This window comes from Lissotriton helveticus, chromosome 5_1 (assembly GCF_964261635.1).
Source record: "Lissotriton helveticus chromosome 5_1, aLisHel1.1, whole genome shotgun sequence".
Taxonomy (NCBI): Eukaryota; Metazoa; Chordata; class Amphibia; order Caudata; family Salamandridae; genus Lissotriton; species Lissotriton helveticus.
Window position 1 is genome coordinate 1,647,542,717 of NC_136065.1, and position 17,816 is coordinate 1,647,560,532.

Consider the following 17,816-nt stretch of genomic DNA (forward strand, 5'->3'; position numbering starts at 1 on the left):
TACTGCAGGCAGGCTGGCCTTGTAGCTCAGTGGCAGAGCACTGGTCTTGTAAACCAGGGGTCATGAGTTCAAGCCTCATCAGGGCCTTTTTATATGTGAGTTTCTGTATGTTGTTTCCAAGTCATTCTTTCTAGGAGTCACACCTTGTCTTAAGTTTGCTTATTGACAAGCTTCCCTTTCCTGCTTTCATCGTATCAAGAAGACTTCATGAAAACCATTGAACCATAAACTATCGCCTCACCCCTTCCGATCGCCTGACGAACGCCTGACAAACGCCATTCTCACCCCGCCGGGCAAAGCCAAATAAGCCATGCATATTTGAAGTTCCTTTGAAAGTCAGAGCGAGGACTATGACCTCTGTTCCGACTGAGTCTGCATCCACAGAAAGGATGAAATAAGGATCTAGAAATTTCACCAAGGAGATGTGAACTTCATCCCCCTTAAAATACTTTTCCTCCCAGATGCCCCGGCTCTTAGTCAAATGAGGTTAATCTTCAAAACCCCACCCCCACTAACCATAAATATCCGACTCTCCTGCTGTCCATTCAAATGATACAAGGTATCTTGTCCATAGAGAGAATGTGAGAAAAAGCAGAATCGCTTCATAGACGTGGACACGCCGGTGTGCGTAAGCGCAGCGCTCAATAAATGTCCCAATAAATAAATAAATAAAAATAAATAGATTTGGTGACCTTGGATGGGTGGGCTGGATAAAGAAGTGAACCTGATTTCGGGAAAAGGAGTATCGTGATGGGGATGAGGAAAAGAGAACATGGACCACATTCACAAGTTAGAGAAATAAATATATTAGGTTGAATGGTTTTAAAAAGTTAACTTTGAGCATGAATTGTTTTTTTAAACTGCAAAGAATAAAAAAAATCAATGTGGGATTGGAGGCACAATCTGAGCAGAAAGCACCATAAGCTGCTATGGTGCAACTCTTATGTTGACTAGAAACATTAATATGATGACGCTCTTCTTTTGATATGTCTTTCAGTTAAATTTTACTGTAAGTAGCTGATACAGCACTGTTTGCAGCTCCTCAGTATATGGTTATCCCGTGACAACAATGTTTTCATCATATTTATTATTCTACAAATGTATTTTTAAATGCACTGATGTGGTGTTTGCATGCTATGCAAGACGGCACATCATGGAATGTTTATAAGGAGCATCGAATAGGATTGTGATATTTGCACCTGGAAGAGTCGGACACGCAGATCCTGAAAAGAAGTAAAAACTCTCTAGCAAGGGCCGTCTTTCCCCTGAGTTTAATCTTTAGTTTTAGTGAAATGGTTTATGAAAAACCAGTAAGCTGCTCCAGGTGAGGCTCGAACTCACAACCTCGGCATGCCTCAATGCAAGTACTGCTGTATAAGTACCGCGCGCTAACCGATTGCGCCACTGGAGCTCACTGTTCTCATACCTCCCCAGTTGAGCCATCTAGAGCTGACCAAGTAGATACTGGCACTGCTCCCTTATTCACTGTGCAAGATCGACTCACATGCTAGCATGTTATCATGACTATTAAAAACTACAGTCCTAATGGAACAGATTTGATAATTCTGCTATATCATGTGCTCTGTCTATTGAACACCACATATATTTGCCAGTTCTGACACAGTCTAGGAGAAACTTATGATTATTTGTAATTAGCACATCGTAAGAATTTCCTAAAAAATGAAACATAGTCACCTAAGGCAGACGAGGTGGCCGAGTGGTTAAGGCGATGAACTGCTAATCCATTGTGCTCTGCACGCGTGGGTTCGAATCCCACCTTCGTCGGAACGCCATCAGACACTCTTTTGAAGGTGGGCATGTCTCGTAGTACAATTACACTCTCTTTCAAGACACAGCCATAATCCACTAGAAGGGCCCAACTGACTATTCCATTTTGGCAATTATGTCAAATTAAGGGAAGTGTTTTGTGCTTAATTGAAATTAGATCTTTCATGAAGTGTCCAGAGGATTGCCTTTCCCTCACTCCTGGCCTTCTAACTAACCCTGGTCGTAGTGGGCGTAGTGGGGCTCCGCGGAGCTACGCGGAGTGGGCGAGAAGCTACGCCCACTCCCGCACTCCGCGTAGCCCCACTACGCACCTCCCTCCCGCTCTCCCCTACATACATTATTTAAGCAACTACCCTTAATAAAACAATTTTAAAGCACTTACCGTGTCCGGGGCTCGTCCGGGGCTCCCTCTTGGAATAGCGTCGTCCTGGATACCAATGCGCATGCGCGGGAGGCCGCGCATGCGCATTGGTATCCAGGAAGGGACGCTATTCCAAGAGGGAGCCCCGGAAGAGCCCCGGACATGGTAAGTGCTTTAAAAATTGTTTTATTAAGGTTAGTTGCTTAAATAATGTATGTAGGGGAGGGCGGGAGGGAGGCGGGTGGCGGCCGAATCGGCTACGCACACGGAGTGGGCGTAGTGTTGCCGGCTACGCTGTCTACGCAAAATGCGTAGAAGGCAACACTACGCCTACTCCGTGGGCGTAGCCGATTCGGACGCCCAGGGTTACTTCTAACCAGTTTGGATAGATAGACTGATAAGAAAGCAGCTCTTACTCCTAAAGTCTCAGCCATCTCAAGTGTATGACTGTTGACATATGTCTGCCCCACAGAGACAGATCACTTCTAATAAGTGAGTTCTCTATCTGTCACTGATTGTGGACATACTAACTAGAGCTATCAGTATGGTCATAAATGTGAATACTCTTATGTTCTCAAATCAAAATGGAGTTTTTCCTACTTCCAAGAAAAGTGTCTTAAGCATGCTCTTCAATTTGTGCACGCATGTAGACATTCAAATGCAACTGCATTTCCATACAGAGTCTCAAAATCATAGATATCTTCATACCGCAGTAAGAATACATGAAGCGATTTACATACTGCAGGCAGGCTGGCCTTGTAGCTCAGTGGCAGAGCACTGGTCTTGTAAACCAGGGGTCATGAGTTCAAGCCTCATCAGGGCCTTTTTATATGTGAGTTTCTGTATGTTGTTTCCAAGTCATTCTTTCTAGGAGTCACACCTTGTCTTAAGTTTGCTTATTGACAAGCTTCCCTTTCCTGCTTTCATCGTATCAAGAAGACTTCATGAAAACCATTGAACCATAAACTATCGCCTCACCCCTTCCGATCGCCTGACAAACGCCATTCTCACCCCGCCGGGCAAGCCCTGCCGGGCAAAGCCAAATAAGCCATGCGTATTTGAAGTTCCTTTGAAAGTCAGAGCGAGGACTATGACCTCTGTTCCGACTGAGTCTGCATCCACAGAAAGGATGAAATAAGGATCTAGAAATTTCACCAAGGAGATGTGAACTTCATCCCCCTTAAAATACTTTTCCTCCCAGATGCCCCGGCTCTTAGTCAAATGAGGTTAATCTTCAAAACCCCACCCCCACTAACCATAAATATCCGACTCTCCTGCTGTCCATTCAAATGATACAAGGTATCTTGTACATAGAGAGAATGTGAGAAAAAGCAGAATCGCTTCATAGATTTGGTGACCTTGGATGGGTGGGCTGGATAAAGAAGTGAACCTGATTTCGGGAAAAGGAGTATCGTGATGGGGATGAGGAAAAGAGAACATGGACCACATTCACAAGTTAGAGAAATAAATGTATTAGGTTGAATGGTTTTAAAAAGTTAACTTTGAGCATGAATTGTTTTTTTAAACTGCAAAGAATAAAAAAAATCAATGTGGGATTGGAGGCACAATCTGAGCAGAAAGCACCATAAGCTGCTATGGTGCAACTCTTATGTTGACTAGAAACATTAATATGATGACGCTCTTCTTTTGATATGTCTTTCAGTTAAATTTTACTGTAAGTAGCTGATACAGCACTGTTTGCAGCTCCTCAGTATATGGTTATCCCGTGACAACAATGTTTTCATCATATTTATTATTCTACAAATGTATTTTTAAATGCACTGATGTGGTGTTTGCATGCTATGCAAGACGGCACATCATGGAATGTTTATAAGGAGCATCGAATAGGATTGTGATATTTGCACCTGGAAGAGTCGGACACGCAGATCCTGAAAAGAAGTAAAAACTCTCTAGCAAGGGCCGTCTTTCCCCTGAGTTTAATCTTTACTTTTAGTGAAATGGTTTATGAAAAACCAGTAAGCTGCTCCAGGTGAGGCTCAAACTCACAACCTCGGCATGCCTCAATGCAAGTACTGCTGTATAAGTACCGCGCGCTAACCGATTGCACCACTGGAGCTCACTGTTCTCATACCTCCCCAGTTGAGCCATCTAGAGCTGACCAAGTAGATACTGGCACTGCTCCCTTATTCACTGTGCTAGATCGACTCACATGCTAGCATGTTATCATGACTATTAAAAAATACAGTCCTAATGGAACAGATTTGATAATTCTGCTATATCATGTGCTCTGTCTATTGAACACCACATATATTTGCCAGTTCTGACACAGTCTTGGAGAAACTTATGATTATTTGTAATTAGCACATCGTAAGAATTTCCTAAAAAATGAAACATAGTCACCTAAGGCAGACGAGGTGGCCGAGTGGTTAAGGCGATGGACTGCTAATCCATTGTGCTCTGCACGCGTGGGTTCGAATCCCACCTTTGTCGGAACGCCATCAGACACTCTTTTGAAGGTGGACATGTCTCGTAGTACAATTACACTCTCTTTCAAGACACAGCCATAATCCACTAGAAGGGCCCAACTGACTATTCCATTTTGGCAATTATGTCAAATTAAGGGAAGTGTTTTGTGCTTAATTGAAATTAGATCTTTCATGAAGTGTCCAGAGGATTGCCTTTCCCTCACTCCTGGCCTTCTAACTAACCCTGGTCGTAGTGGGCGTAGTGGGGCTCCGCGGAGCTACGCGGAGTGGACGAGAAGCTACGCCCACTCCCGCACTCCACGTAGCCCCACTACGCACCTCCCTCCCGCTCTCCCCTACATACATTATTTAAGCAACTACCCTTAATAAAACAATTTTAAAGCACTTACCGTGTCCGGGGCTCGTCCGGGGCTCCCTCTTGGAATAGCGTCGTCCTGGATACCAATGCGCATGCGCGGGAGGCCGCGCATGCGCATTGGTATCCAGGAAGGGACGCTATTCCAAGAGGGAGCCCCGGAAGAGCCCCGGACATGGTAAGTGCTTTAAAAATTGTTTTATTAAGGTTAGTTGCTTAAATAATGTATGTAGGGGAGGGCGGGAGGGAGGCGGGTGGCGGCCGAATCGGCTACGCACACGGAGTGGGCGTAGTGTTGCCGGCTACGCTGTCTACGCAAAATGCGTAGAAGGCAACACTACGCCTTCTCCGTGGGCTTAGCCGATTCGGACGCCCAGGGTTACTTCTAACCAGTTTGGATAGATAGACTGATAAGAAAGCAGCTCTTACTCCTAAAGTTTCAGCCATCTCAAGTGTATGACTGTTGACATATGTCCGCCCCACAGAGACAGATCACTTCTAATAAGTGAGTTCTCTATCTGTCACTGATTGTGGACATACTAACTAGAGCTATCAGTATGGTCATAAATGTGAATACTCTTATGTTCTCAAATCAAAATGGAGTTTTTCCTACTTCCAAGAAAAGTGTCTTAAGCATGCTCTTCAATTTGTGCACGCATGTAGACATTCAAATGCAACTGCATTTCCATACAGAGTCTCAAAATCATAGATATCTTCATACCGCAGTAAGAATACATGAAGCGATTTACATACTGCAGGCAGGCTGGCCTTGTAGCTCAGTGGCAGAGCACTGGTCTTGTAAACCAGGGGTCATGAGTTCAAGCCTCATCAGGGCCTTTTTATATGTGAGTTTCTGTATGTTGTTTCCAAGTCATTCTTTCTAGGAGTCACACCTTGTCTTAAGTTTGCTTATTGACAAGCTTCCCTTTCCTGCTTTCATCGTATCAAGAAGACTTCATGAAAACCATTGAACCATAAACTATCGCCTCACCCCTTCCGATCGCCTGACGAACGCCTGACAAACGCCATTCTCACCCCGCCGGGCAAAGCCAAATAAGCCATGCATATTTGAAGTTCCTTTGAAAGTCAGAGCGAGGACTATGACCTCTGTTCCGACTGAGTCTGCATCCACAGAAAGGATGAAATAAGGATCTAGAAATTTCACCAAGGAGATGTGAACTTCATCCCCCTTAAAATACTTTTCCTCCCAGATGCCCCGGCTCTTAGTCAAATGAGGTTAATCTTCAAAACCCCACCCCCACTAACCATAAATATCCGACTCTCCTGCTGTCCATTCAAATGATACAAGGTATCTTGTACATAGAGAGAATGTGAGAAAAAGCAGAATCGCTTCATAGATTTGGTGACCTTGGATGGGTGGGCTGGATAAAGAAGTGAACCTGATTTCGGGAAAAGGAGTATCGTGATGGGGATGAGGAAAAGAGAACATGGACCACATTCACAAGTTAGAGAAATAAATATATTAGGTTGAATGGTTTTGAAAAGTTAACTTTGAGCATGAATTGTTTTTTTAAACTGCAAAGAATAAAAAAAATCAATGTGGGATTGGAGGCACAATCTGAGCAGAAAGCACCATAAGCTGCTATGGTGCAACTCTTATGTTGACTAGAAACATTAATATGATGACGCTCTTCTTTTGATATGTCTTTCAGTTAAATTTTACTGTAAGTAGCTGATACAGCACTGTTTGCAGCTCCTCAGTATATGGTTATCCCGTGACAACAATGTTTTCATCATATTTATTATTCTACAAATGTATTTTTAAATGCACTGATGTGGTGTTTGCATGCTATGCAAGACGGCACATCATGGAATGTTTATAAGGAGCATCGAATAGGATTGTGATATTTGCACCTGGAAGAGTCGGACACGCAGATCCTGAAAAGAAGTAAAAACTCTCTAGCAAGGGCCGTCTTTCCCCTGAGTGTAATCTTTACTTTTAGTGAAATGGTTTATGAAAAACCAGTAAGCTGCTCCAGGTGAGGCTCGAACTCACAACCTCGGCATGCCTCAATGCAAGTACTGCTGTATAAGTACCGCGCGCTAACCGATTGCGCCACTGGAGCTCACTGTTCTCATACCTCCCCAGTTGAGCCATCTAGAGCTGACCAAGTAGATACTGGCACTGCTCCCTTATTCACTGTGCAAGAACGACTCACATGCTAGCATGTTATCATGACTATTAAAAACTACAGTCCTAATGGAACAGATTTGATAATTCTGCTATATCATGTGCTCTGTCTATTGAACACCACATATATTTGCCAGTTCTGACACAGTCTTGGAGAAACTTATGATTATTTGTAATTAGCACATCGTAAGAATTTCCTAAAAAATGAAACATAGTCACCTAAGGCAGACGAGGTGGCCGAGTGGTTAAGGCGATGGACTGCTAATCCATTGTGCTCTGCACGCGTGGGTTCGAATCCCACCTTCGTCGGAACGCCATCAGACACTCTTTTGAAGGTGGGCATGTCTCGTAGTACAATTACACTCTCTTTCAAGACACAGCCATAATCCACTAGAAGGGCCCAACTGACTATTCCATTTTGGCAATTATGTCAAATTAAGGGAAGTGTTTTGTGCTTAATTGAAATTAGATCTTTCATGAAGTGTCCAGAGGATTGCCTTTCCCTCACTCCTGGCCTTCTAACTAACCCTGGTCGTAGTGGGCGTAGTGGGGCTCCGCGGAGCTACGCGGAGTGGACGAGAAGCTACGCCCACTCCCGCACTCCACGTAGCCCCACTACGCACCTCCCTCCCGCTCTCCCCTACATACATTATTTAAGCAACTACCCTTAATAAAACAATTTTAAAGCACTTACCGTGTCCGGGGCTCGTCCGGGGCTCCCTCTTGGAATAGCGTCGTCCTGGATACCAATGCGCATGCGCGGGAGGCCGCGCATGCGCATTGGTATCCAGGAAGGGACGCTATTCCAAGAGGGAGCCCCGGAAGAGCCCCGGACATGGTAAGTGCTTTAAAAATTGTTTTATTAAGGTTAGTTGCTTAAATAATGTATGTAGGGGAGGGCGGGAGGGAGGCGGGTGGCGGCCGAATCGGCTACGCACACGGAGTGGGCGTAGTGTTGCCGGCTACGCTGTCTACGCAAAATGCGTAGAAGGCAACACTACGCCTTCTCCGTGGGCGTAGCCGATTCGGACGCCCAGGGTTACTTCTAACCAGTTTGGATAGATAGACTGATAAGAAAGCAGCTCTTACTCCTAAAGTTTCAGCCATCTCAAGTGTATGACTGTTGACATATGTCCGCCCCACAGAGACAGATCACTTCTAATAAGTGAGTTCTCTATCTGTCACTGATTGTGGACATACTAACTAGAGCTATCAGTATGGTCATAAATGTGAATACTCTTATGTTCTCAAATCAAAATGGAGTTTTTCCTACTTCCAAGAAAAGTGTCTTAAGCATGCTCTTCAATTTGTGCACGCATGTAGACATTCAAATGCAACTGCATTTCCATACAGAGTCTCAAAATCATAGATATCTTCATACCGCAGTAAGAATACATGAAGCGATTTACATACTGCAGGCAGGCTGGCCTTGTAGCTCAGTGGCAGAGCACTGGTCTTGTAAACCAGGGGTCATGAGTTCAAGCCTCATCAGGGCCTTTTTATATGTGAGTTTCTGTATGTTGTTTCCAAGTCATTCTTTCTAGGAGTCACACCTTGTCTTAAGTTTGCTTATTGACAAGCTTCCCTTTCCTGCTTTCATCGTATCAAGAAGACTTCATGAAAACCATTGAACCATAAACTATCGCCTCACCCCTTCCGATCGCCTGACGAACGCCTGACAAACGCCATTCTCACCCCGCCGGGCAAAGCCAAATAAGCCATGCATATTTGAAGTTCCTTTGAAAGTCAGAGCGAGGACTATGACCTCTGTTCCGACTGAGTCTGCATCCACAGAAAGGATGAAATAAGGATCTAGAAATTTCACCAAGGAGATGTGAACTTCATCCCCCTTAAAATACTTTTCCTCCCAGATGCCCCGGCTCTTAGTCAAATGAGGTTAATCTTCAAAACCCCACCCCCACTAACCATAAATATCCGACTCTCCTGCTGTCCATTCAAATGATACAAGGTATCTTGTACATAGAGAGAATGTGAGAAAAAGCAGAATCGCTTCATAGATTTGGTGACCTTGGATGGGTGGGCTGGATAAAGAAGTGAACCTGATTTCGGGAAAAGGAGTATCGTGATGGGGATGAGGAAAAGAGAACATGGACCACATTCACAAGTTAGAGAAATAAATATATTAGGTTGAATGGTTTTAAAAAGTTAACTTTGAGCATGAATTGTTTTTTTAAACTGCAAAGAATAAAAAAAATCAATGTGGGATTGGAGGCACAATCTGAGCAGAAAGCACCATAAGCTGCTATGGTGCAACTCTTATGTTGACTAGAAACATTAATATGATGACGCTCTTCTTTTGATATGTCTTTCAGTTAAATTTTATTGTAAGTAGCTGATACAGCACTGTTTGCAGCTCCTCAGTATATGGTTATACCGTGACAACAATGTTTTCATCATATTTATTATTCTACAAATGTATTTTTAAATGCACTGATGTGGTGTTTGCATGCTATGCAAGACGGCACATCATGGAATGTTTATAAGGAGCATCGAATAGGATTGTGATATTTGCACCTGGAAGAGTCGGACACGCAGATCCTGAAAAGAAGTAAAAACTCTCTAGCAAGGGCCGTCTTTCCCCTGAGTTTAATCTTTACTTTTAGTGAAATGGTTTATGAAAAACCAGTAAGCTGCTCCAGGTGAGGCTCGAACTCACAACGCCTCAACGCAAGTACTGCTGTATAAGTACTGCACGCTAACCGATTGCGCCACTGGAGCTCACTGTTCTCATACCTCCCCAGTTGAGCCATCTAGAGCTGACCAAGTAGATACTGGCACTGCTCCCTTATTCACTGTGCAAGATCGACTCACATGCTAGCATGTTATCATGACTATTAAAAACTACAGTCCTAATGGAACAGATTTGATAATTCTGCTATATCATGTGCTCTGTCTATTGAACACCACATATATTTGCCAGTTCTGACACAGTCTAGGAGAAACTTATGATTATTTGTAAATTAGCACATCGTAAGAATTTCCTAAAAAATGAAACATAGTCACCTAAGGCAGACGAGGTGGCCGAGTGGTTAAGGCGATGAACTGCTAATCCATTGTGCTCTGCACGCGTGGGTTCGAATCCCACCTTCGTCGGAACGCCATCAGACACTCTTTTGAAGGTGGGCATGTCTCGTAGTACAATTACACTCTCTTTCAAGACACAGCCATAATCCACTAGAAGGGCCCAACTGACTATTCCATTTTGGCAATTATGTCAAATTAAGGGAAGTGTTTTGTGCTTAATTGAAATTAGATCTTTCATGAAGTGTCCAGAGGATTGCCTTTCCCTCACTCCTGGCCTTCTAACTAACCCTGGTCGTAGTGGGCGTAGTGGGGCTCCGCGGAGCTACGCGGAGTGGGCGAGAAGCTACGCCCACTCCCGCACTCCGCGTAGCCCCACTACGCACCTCCCTCCCGCTCTCCCCTACATACATTATTTAAGCAACTACCCTTAATAAAACAATTTTAAAGCACTTACCGTGTCCGGGGCTCGTCCGGGGCTCCCTCTTGGAATAGCGTCGTCCTGGATACCAATGCGCATGCGCGGGAGGCCGCGCATGCGCATTGGTATCCAGGAAGGGACGCTATTCCAAGAGGGAGCCCCGGAAGAGCCCCGGACATGGTAAGTGCTTTAAAAATTGTTTTATTAAGGTTAGTTGCTTAAATAATGTATGTAGGGGAGGGCGGGAGGGAGGCGGGTGGCGGCCGAATCGGCTACGCACACGGAGTGGGCGTAGTGTTGCCGGCTACGCTGTCTACGCAAAATGCGTAGAAGGCAACACTACGCCTACTCCGTGGGCGTAGCCGATTCGGACACCCAGGGTTACTTCTAACCAGTTTGGATAGATAGACTGATAAGAAAGCAGCTCTTACTCCTAAAGTTTCAGCCATCTCAAGTGTATGACTGTTGACATATGTCTGCCCCACAGAGACAGATCACTTCTAATAAGTGAGTTCTCTATCTGTCACTGATTGTGGACATACTAACTAGAGCTATCAGTATGGTCATAAATGTGAATACTCTTATGTTCTCAAATCAAAATGGAGTTTTTCCTACTTCCAAGAAAAGTGTCTTAAGCATGCTCTTCAATTTGTGCACGCATGTAGACATTCAAATGCAACTGCATTTCCATACAGAGTCTCAAAATCATAGATATCTTCATACCGCAGTAAGAATACATGAAGCGATTTACATACTGCAGGCAGGCTGGCCTTGTAGCTCAGTGGCAGAGCACTGGTCTTGTAAACCAGGGGTCATGAGTTCAAGCCTCATCAGGGCCTTTTTATATGTGAGTTTCTGTATGTTGTTTCCAAGTCATTCTTTCTAGGAGTCACACCTTGTCTTAAGTTTGCTTATTGACAAGCTTCCCTTTCCTGCTTTCATCGTATCAAGAAGACTTCATGAAAACCATTGAACCATAAACTATCTCCTCACCCCTTCCGATCGCCTGACGAACGCCTGACAAACGCCATTCTCACCCCGCCGGGCAAGCCCTGCCGGGCAAAGCCAAATAAGCCATGCATATTTGAAGTTCCTTTGAAAGTCAGAGCGAGGACTATGACCTCTGTTCCGACTGAGTCTGCATCCACAGAAAGGATGAAATAAGGATCTAGAAATTTCACCAAGGAGATGTGAACTTCATCCCCCTTAAAATACTTTTCCTCCCAGATGCCCCGGCTCTTAGTCAAATGAGGTTAATCTTCAAAACCCCACCCCCACTAACCATAAATATCCGACTCTCCTGCTGTCCATTCAAATGATACAAGGTATCTTGTACATAGAGAGAATGTGAGAAAAAGCAGAATCGCTTCATAGATTTGGTGACCTTGGATGGGTGGGCTGGATAAAGAAGTGAACCTGATTTCGGGAAAAGGAGTATCGTGATGGGGATGAGGAAAAGAGAACATGGACCACATTCACAAGTTAGAGAAATAAATATATTAGGTTGAATGGTTTTAAAAAGTTAACTTTGAGCATGAATTGTTTTTTTAAACTGCAAAGAATAAAAAAAATCAATGTGGGATTGGAGGCACAATCTGAGCAGAAAGCACCATAAGCTGCTATGGTGCAACTCTTATGTTGACTAGAAACATTAATATGATGACGCTCTTCTTTTGATATGTCTTTCAGTTAAATTTTATTGTAAGTAGCTGATACAGCACTGTTTGCAGCTCCTCAGTATATGGTTATACCGTGACAACAATGTTTTCATCATATTTATTATTCTACAAATGTATTTTTAAATGCACTGATGTGGTGTTTGCATGCTATGCAAGACGGCACATCATGGAATGTTTATAAGGAGCATCGAATAGGATTGTGATATTTGCACCTGGAAGAGTCGGACACGCAGATCCTGAAAAGAAGTAAAAACTCTCTAGCAAGGGCCGTCTTTCCCCTGAGTTTAATCTTTACTTTTAGTGAAATGGTTTATGAAAAACCAGTAAGCTGCTCCAGGTGAGGCTCGAACTCACAACCTCGGCACGCCTCAACGCAAGTACTGCTGTATAAGTACTGCACGCTAACCGATTGCGCCACTGGAGCTCACTGTTCTCATACCTCCCCAGTTGAGCCATCTAGAGCTGACCAAGTAGATACTGGCACTGCTCCCTTATTCACTGTGCAAGATCGACTCACATGCTAGCATGTTATCATGACTATTAAAAACTACAGTCCTAATGGAACAGATTTGATAATTCTGCTATATCATGTGCTCTGTCTATTGAACACCACATATATTTGCCAGTTCTGACACAGTCTAGGAGAAACTTATGATTATTTGTAATTAGCACATCGTAAGAATTTCCTAAAAAATGAAACATAGTCACCTAAGGCAGACGAGGTGGCCGAGTGGTTAAGGCGATGAACTGCTAATCCATTGTGCTCTGCACGCGTGGGTTCGATTCCCACCTTCGTCGGAACGCCATCAGACACTCTTTTGAAGGTGGGCATGTCTCGTAGTACAATTACACTCTCTTTCAAGACACAGCCATAATCCACTAGAAGGGCCCAACTGACTATTCCATTTTGGCAATTATGTCAAATTAAGGGAAGTGTTTTGTGCTTAATTGAAATTAGATCTTTCATGAAGTGTCCAGAGGATTGCCTTTCCCTCACTCCTGGCCTTCTAACTAACCCTGGTCGTAGTGGGCGTAGTGGGGCTCCGCGGAGCTACGCGGAGTGGGCGAGAAGCTACGCCCACTCCCGCACTCCGCGTAGCCCCACTACGCACCTCCCTCCCGCTCTCCCCTACATACATTATTTAAGCAACTACCCTTAATAAAACAATTTTAAAGCACTTACCGTGTCCGGGGCTCGTCCGGGGCTCCCTCTTGGAATAGCGTCGTCCTGGATACCAATGCGCATGCGCGGGAGGCCGCGCATGCGCATTGGTATCCAGGAAGGGACGCTATTCCAAGAGGGAGCCCCGGAAGAGCCCCGGACATGGTAAGTGCTTTAAAAATTGTTTTATTAAGGTTAGTTGCTTAAATAATGTATGTAGGGGAGGGCGGGAGGGAGGCGGGTGGCGGCCGAATCGGCTACGCACACGGAGTGGGCGTAGTGTTGCCGGCTACGCTGTCTACGCAAAATGCGTAGAAGGCAACACTACGCCTACTCCGTGGGCGTAGCCGATTCGGACGCCCAGGGTTACTTCTAACCAGTTTGGATAGATAGACTGATAAGAAAGCAGCTCTTACTCCTAAAGTTTCACCCATCTCAAGTGTATGACTGTTGACATATGTCTGCCCCACAGAGACAGATCACTTCTAATAAGTGAGTTCTCTATCTGTCACTGATTGTGGACATACTAACTAGAGCTATCAGTATGGTCATAAATGTGAATACTCTTATGTTCTCAAATCAAAATGGAGTTTTTCCTACTTCCAAGAAAAGTGTCTTAAGCATGCTCTTCAATTTGTGCACGCATGTAGACATTCAAATGCAACTGCATTTCCATACAGAGTCTCAAAATCATAGATATCTTCATACCGCAGTAAGAATACATGAAGCGATTTACATACTGCAGGCAGGCTGGCCTTGTAGCTCAGTGGCAGAGCACTGGTCTTGTAAACCAGGGGTCATGAGTTCAAGCCTCATCAGGGCCTTTTTATATGTGAGTTTCTGTATGTTGTTTCCAAGTCATTCTTTCTAGGAGTCACACCTTGTCTTAAGTTTGCTTATTGACAAGCTTCCCTTTCCTGCTTTCATCGTATCAAGAAGACTTCATGAAAACCATTGAACCATAAACTATCTCCTCACCCCTTCCGATCGCCTGACGAACGCCTGACAAACGCCATTCTCACCCCGCCGGGCAAGCCCTGCCGGGCAAAGCCAAATAAGCCATGCATATTTGAAGTTCCTTTGAAAGTCAGAGCGAGGACTATGACCTCTGTTCCGACTGAGTCTGCATCCACAGAAAGGATGAAATAAGGATCTAGAAATTTCACCAAGGAGATGTGAACTTCATCCCCCTTAAAATACTTTTCCTCCCAGATGCCCCGGCTCTTAGTCAAATGAGGTTAATCTTCAAAACCCCACCCCCACTAACCATAAATATCCGACTCTCCTGCTGTCCATTCAAATGATACAAGGTATCTTGTACATAGAGAGAATGTGAGAAAAAGCAGAATCGCTTCATAGATTTGGTGACCTTGGATGGGTGGGCTGGATAAAGAAGTGAACCTGATTTCGGGAAAAGGAGTATCGTGATGGGGATGAGGAAAAGAGAACATGGACCACATTCACAAGTTAGAGAAATAAATATATTAGGTTGAATGGTTTTAAAAAGTTAACTTTGAGCATGAATTGTTTTTTTAAACTGCAAAGAATAAAAAAAATCAATGTGGGATTGGAGGCACAATCTGAGCAGAAAGCACCATAAGCTGCTATGGTGCAACTCTTATGTTGACTAGAAACATTAATATGATGACGCTCTTCTTTTGATATGTCTTTCAGTTAAATTTTATTGTAAGTAGCTGATACAGCACTGTTTGCAGCTCCTCAGTATATGGTTATACCGTGACAACAATGTTTTCATCATATTTATTATTCTACAAATGTATTTTTAAATGCACTGATGTGGTGTTTGCATGCTATGCAAGACGGCACATCATGGAATGTTTATAAGGAGCATCGAATAGGATTGTGATATTTGCACCTGGAAGAGTCGGACACGCAGATCCTGAAAAGAAGTAAAAACTCTCTAGCAAGGGCCGTCTTTCCCCTGAGTTTAATCTTTACTTTTAGTGAAATGGTTTATGAAAAACCAGTAAGCTGCTCCAGGTGAGGCTCGAACTCACAACCTCGGCATGCCTCAACGCAAGTACTGCTGTATAAGTACTGCACGCTAACCGATTGCGCCACTGGAGCTCACTGTTCTCATACCTCCCCAGTTGAGCCATCTAGAGCTGACCAAGTAGATACTGGCACTGCTCCCTTATTCACTGTGCAAGATCGACTCACATGCTAGCATGTTATCATGACTATTAAAAACTACAGTCCTAATGGAACAGATTTGATAATTCTGCTATATCATGTGCTCTGTCTATTGAACACCACATATATTTGCCAGTTCTGACACAGTCTAGGAGAAACTTATGATTATTTGTAATTAGCACATCGTAAGAATTTCCTAAAAAATGAAACATAGTCACCTAAGGCAGACGAGGTGGCCGAGTGGTTAAGGCGATGAACTGCTAATCCATTGTGCTCTGCACGCGTGGGTTCGAATCCCACCTTCGTTGGAACGCCATCAGACACTCTTTTGAAGGTGGGCATGTCTCGTAGTACAATTACACTCTCTTTCAAGACACAGCCATAATCCACTAGAAGGGCCCAACTGACTATTCCATTTTGGCAATTATGTCAAATTAAGGGAAGTGTTTTGTGCTTAATTGAAATTAGATCTTTCATGAAGTGTCCAGAGGATTGCCTTTCCCTCACTCCTGGCCTTCTAACTAACCCTGGTCGTAGTGGGCGTAGTGGGGCTCCGCGGAGCTACGCGGAGTGGGCGAGAAGCTACGCCCACTCCCGCACTCCGCGTAGCCCCACTACGCACCTCCCTCCCGCTCTCCCCTACATACATTATTTAAGCAACTACCCTTAATAAAACAATTTTAAAGCACTTACCGTGTCCGGGGCTCGTCCGGGGCTCCCTCTTGGAATAGCGTCGTCCTGGATACCAATGCGCATGCGCGGGAGGCCGCGCATGCGCATTGGTATCCAGGAAGGGACGCTATTCCAAGAGGGAGCCCCGGAAGAGCCCCGGACATGGTAAGTGCTTTAAAAATTGTTTTATTAAGGTTAGTTGCTTAAATAATGTATGTAGGGGAGGGCGGGAGGGAGGCGGGTGGCGGCCGAATCGGCTACGCACACGGAGTGGGCGTAGTGTTGCCGGCTACGCTGTCTACGCAAAATGCGTAGAAGGCAACACTACGCCTACTCCGTGGGCGTAGCCGATTCGGACGCCCAGGGTTACTTCTAACCAGTTTGGATAGATAGACTGATAAGAAAGCAGCTCTTACTCCTAAAGTTTCAGCCATCTCAAGTGTATGACTGTTGACATATGTCTGCCCCACAGAGACAGATCACTTCTAATAAGTGAGTTCTCTATCTGTCACTGATTGTGGACATACTAACTAGAGCTATCAGTATGGTCATAAATGTGAATACTCTTATGTTCTCAAATCAAAATGGAGTTTTTCCTACTTCCAAGAAAAGTGTCTTAAGCATGCTCTTCAATTTGTGCACGCATGTAGACATTCAAATGCAACTGCATTTCCATACAGAGTCTCAAAATCATAGATATCTTCATACCGCAGTAAGAATACATGAAGCGATTTACATACTGCAGGCAGGCTGGCCTTGTAGCTCAGTGGCAGAGCGCTGGTCTTATAAACCAGGGGTCATGAGTTCAAGCCTCATCAGGGCCTTTTTATATGTGAGTTTCTGTATGTTGTTTCCAAGTCATTCTTTCTAGGAGTCACACCTTGTCTTAAGTTTGCTTATTGACAAGCTTCCCTTTCCTGCTTTCATCGTATCAAGAAGACTTCATGAAAACCATTGAACCATAAACTATCGCCTCACCCCTTCCGATCGCCTGACGAACGCCTGACAAACGCCATTCTCACCCCGCCGGGCAAAGCCAAATAAGCCATGCGTATTTGAAGTTCCTTTGAAAGTAGAGCGAGGACTATGACCTCTGTTCCGACTGAGTCTGCATCCACAGAAAGGATGAAATAAGGATCTAGAAATTTCACCAAGGAGATGTGAACTTCATCCCCCTTAAAATACTTTTCCTCCCAGATGCCCCGGCTCTTAGTCAAATGAGGTTAATCTTCAAAACCCCACCCCCACTAACCATAAATATCCGACTCTCCTGCTGTCCATTCAAATGATACAAGGTATCTTGTACATAGAGAGAATGTGAGAAAAAGCAGAATCGCTTCATAGATTTGGTGACCTTGGATGGGTGGGCTGGATAAAGAAGTGAACCTGATTTCGGGAAAAGGAGTATCGTGATGGGGATGAGGAAAAGAGAACATGGACCACATTCACATGTTAGAGAAATAAATATATTAGGTTGAATGGTTTTAAAAAGTTAACTTTGAGCATGAATTGTTTTTTTAAACTGCAAAGAATAAAAAAAATCAATGTGGGATTGGAGGCACAATCTGAGCAGAAAGCACCAT

At 44.2% G+C, this 17,816-nt stretch overlaps 18 non-coding genes across 18 annotated transcripts; 13 read left to right on the forward strand and 5 right to left on the reverse strand.

Annotated features, from left to right (window-relative positions):
• The first annotated feature begins 15 nt into the window (after nucleotides 1–15).
• Nucleotides 16–87, forward strand: TRNAT-UGU (transfer RNA threonine (anticodon UGU)). Its single transcript has one exon. It is a non-coding gene; the product is annotated as a tRNA-Thr (tRNA).
• Nucleotides 88–1,316: 1,229 nt separating this feature from the next.
• On the reverse strand, nucleotides 1,317–1,411 carry TRNAI-UAU (transfer RNA isoleucine (anticodon UAU)). Its single transcript has 2 exons — nucleotides 1,374–1,411; nucleotides 1,317–1,352 (listed from the first exon to the last, which is right to left on the reverse strand). It is a non-coding gene; the product is annotated as a tRNA-Ile (tRNA).
• A 292-nt stretch (nucleotides 1,412–1,703) lies between these two features.
• TRNAS-GCU (transfer RNA serine (anticodon GCU)) lies at nucleotides 1,704–1,785 on the forward strand. Its single transcript has one exon. It is a non-coding gene; the product is annotated as a tRNA-Ser (tRNA).
• Nucleotides 1,786–2,901: 1,116 nt separating this feature from the next.
• On the forward strand, nucleotides 2,902–2,973 carry TRNAT-UGU (transfer RNA threonine (anticodon UGU)). The gene has a single exon. It is a non-coding gene; the product is annotated as a tRNA-Thr (tRNA).
• Nucleotides 2,974–4,131: 1,158 nt separating this feature from the next.
• Nucleotides 4,132–4,226, reverse strand: TRNAI-UAU (transfer RNA isoleucine (anticodon UAU)). The gene is made up of 2 exons: nucleotides 4,189–4,226; nucleotides 4,132–4,167 (listed from the first exon to the last, which is right to left on the reverse strand). It is a non-coding gene; the product is annotated as a tRNA-Ile (tRNA).
• A 292-nt stretch (nucleotides 4,227–4,518) lies between these two features.
• TRNAS-GCU (transfer RNA serine (anticodon GCU)) lies at nucleotides 4,519–4,600 on the forward strand. The gene has a single exon. It is a non-coding gene; the product is annotated as a tRNA-Ser (tRNA).
• Nucleotides 4,601–5,716: 1,116 nt separating this feature from the next.
• TRNAT-UGU (transfer RNA threonine (anticodon UGU)) lies at nucleotides 5,717–5,788 on the forward strand. The gene has a single exon. It is a non-coding gene; the product is annotated as a tRNA-Thr (tRNA).
• A 1,155-nt stretch (nucleotides 5,789–6,943) lies between these two features.
• On the reverse strand, nucleotides 6,944–7,038 carry TRNAI-UAU (transfer RNA isoleucine (anticodon UAU)). Its single transcript has 2 exons — nucleotides 7,001–7,038; nucleotides 6,944–6,979 (listed from the first exon to the last, which is right to left on the reverse strand). It is a non-coding gene; the product is annotated as a tRNA-Ile (tRNA).
• A 292-nt stretch (nucleotides 7,039–7,330) lies between these two features.
• Nucleotides 7,331–7,412, forward strand: TRNAS-GCU (transfer RNA serine (anticodon GCU)). The gene has a single exon. It is a non-coding gene; the product is annotated as a tRNA-Ser (tRNA).
• A 1,116-nt stretch (nucleotides 7,413–8,528) lies between these two features.
• On the forward strand, nucleotides 8,529–8,600 carry TRNAT-UGU (transfer RNA threonine (anticodon UGU)). The gene has a single exon. It is a non-coding gene; the product is annotated as a tRNA-Thr (tRNA).
• A 1,535-nt stretch (nucleotides 8,601–10,135) lies between these two features.
• TRNAS-GCU (transfer RNA serine (anticodon GCU)) lies at nucleotides 10,136–10,217 on the forward strand. The gene has a single exon. It is a non-coding gene; the product is annotated as a tRNA-Ser (tRNA).
• Nucleotides 10,218–11,333: 1,116 nt separating this feature from the next.
• Nucleotides 11,334–11,405, forward strand: TRNAT-UGU (transfer RNA threonine (anticodon UGU)). Its single transcript has one exon. It is a non-coding gene; the product is annotated as a tRNA-Thr (tRNA).
• Nucleotides 11,406–12,574: 1,169 nt separating this feature from the next.
• On the reverse strand, nucleotides 12,575–12,669 carry TRNAI-UAU (transfer RNA isoleucine (anticodon UAU)). The gene is made up of 2 exons: nucleotides 12,632–12,669; nucleotides 12,575–12,610 (listed from the first exon to the last, which is right to left on the reverse strand). It is a non-coding gene; the product is annotated as a tRNA-Ile (tRNA).
• A 292-nt stretch (nucleotides 12,670–12,961) lies between these two features.
• On the forward strand, nucleotides 12,962–13,043 carry TRNAS-GCU (transfer RNA serine (anticodon GCU)). The gene has a single exon. It is a non-coding gene; the product is annotated as a tRNA-Ser (tRNA).
• A 1,116-nt stretch (nucleotides 13,044–14,159) lies between these two features.
• Nucleotides 14,160–14,231, forward strand: TRNAT-UGU (transfer RNA threonine (anticodon UGU)). Its single transcript has one exon. It is a non-coding gene; the product is annotated as a tRNA-Thr (tRNA).
• Nucleotides 14,232–15,400: 1,169 nt separating this feature from the next.
• On the reverse strand, nucleotides 15,401–15,495 carry TRNAI-UAU (transfer RNA isoleucine (anticodon UAU)). Its single transcript has 2 exons — nucleotides 15,458–15,495; nucleotides 15,401–15,436 (listed from the first exon to the last, which is right to left on the reverse strand). It is a non-coding gene; the product is annotated as a tRNA-Ile (tRNA).
• Nucleotides 15,496–15,787: 292 nt separating this feature from the next.
• Nucleotides 15,788–15,869, forward strand: TRNAS-GCU (transfer RNA serine (anticodon GCU)). The gene has a single exon. It is a non-coding gene; the product is annotated as a tRNA-Ser (tRNA).
• Nucleotides 15,870–16,985: 1,116 nt separating this feature from the next.
• TRNAI-UAU (transfer RNA isoleucine (anticodon UAU)) lies at nucleotides 16,986–17,057 on the forward strand. Its single transcript has one exon. It is a non-coding gene; the product is annotated as a tRNA-Ile (tRNA).
• The last annotated feature ends 759 nt before the right edge of the window (nucleotides 17,058–17,816 follow it).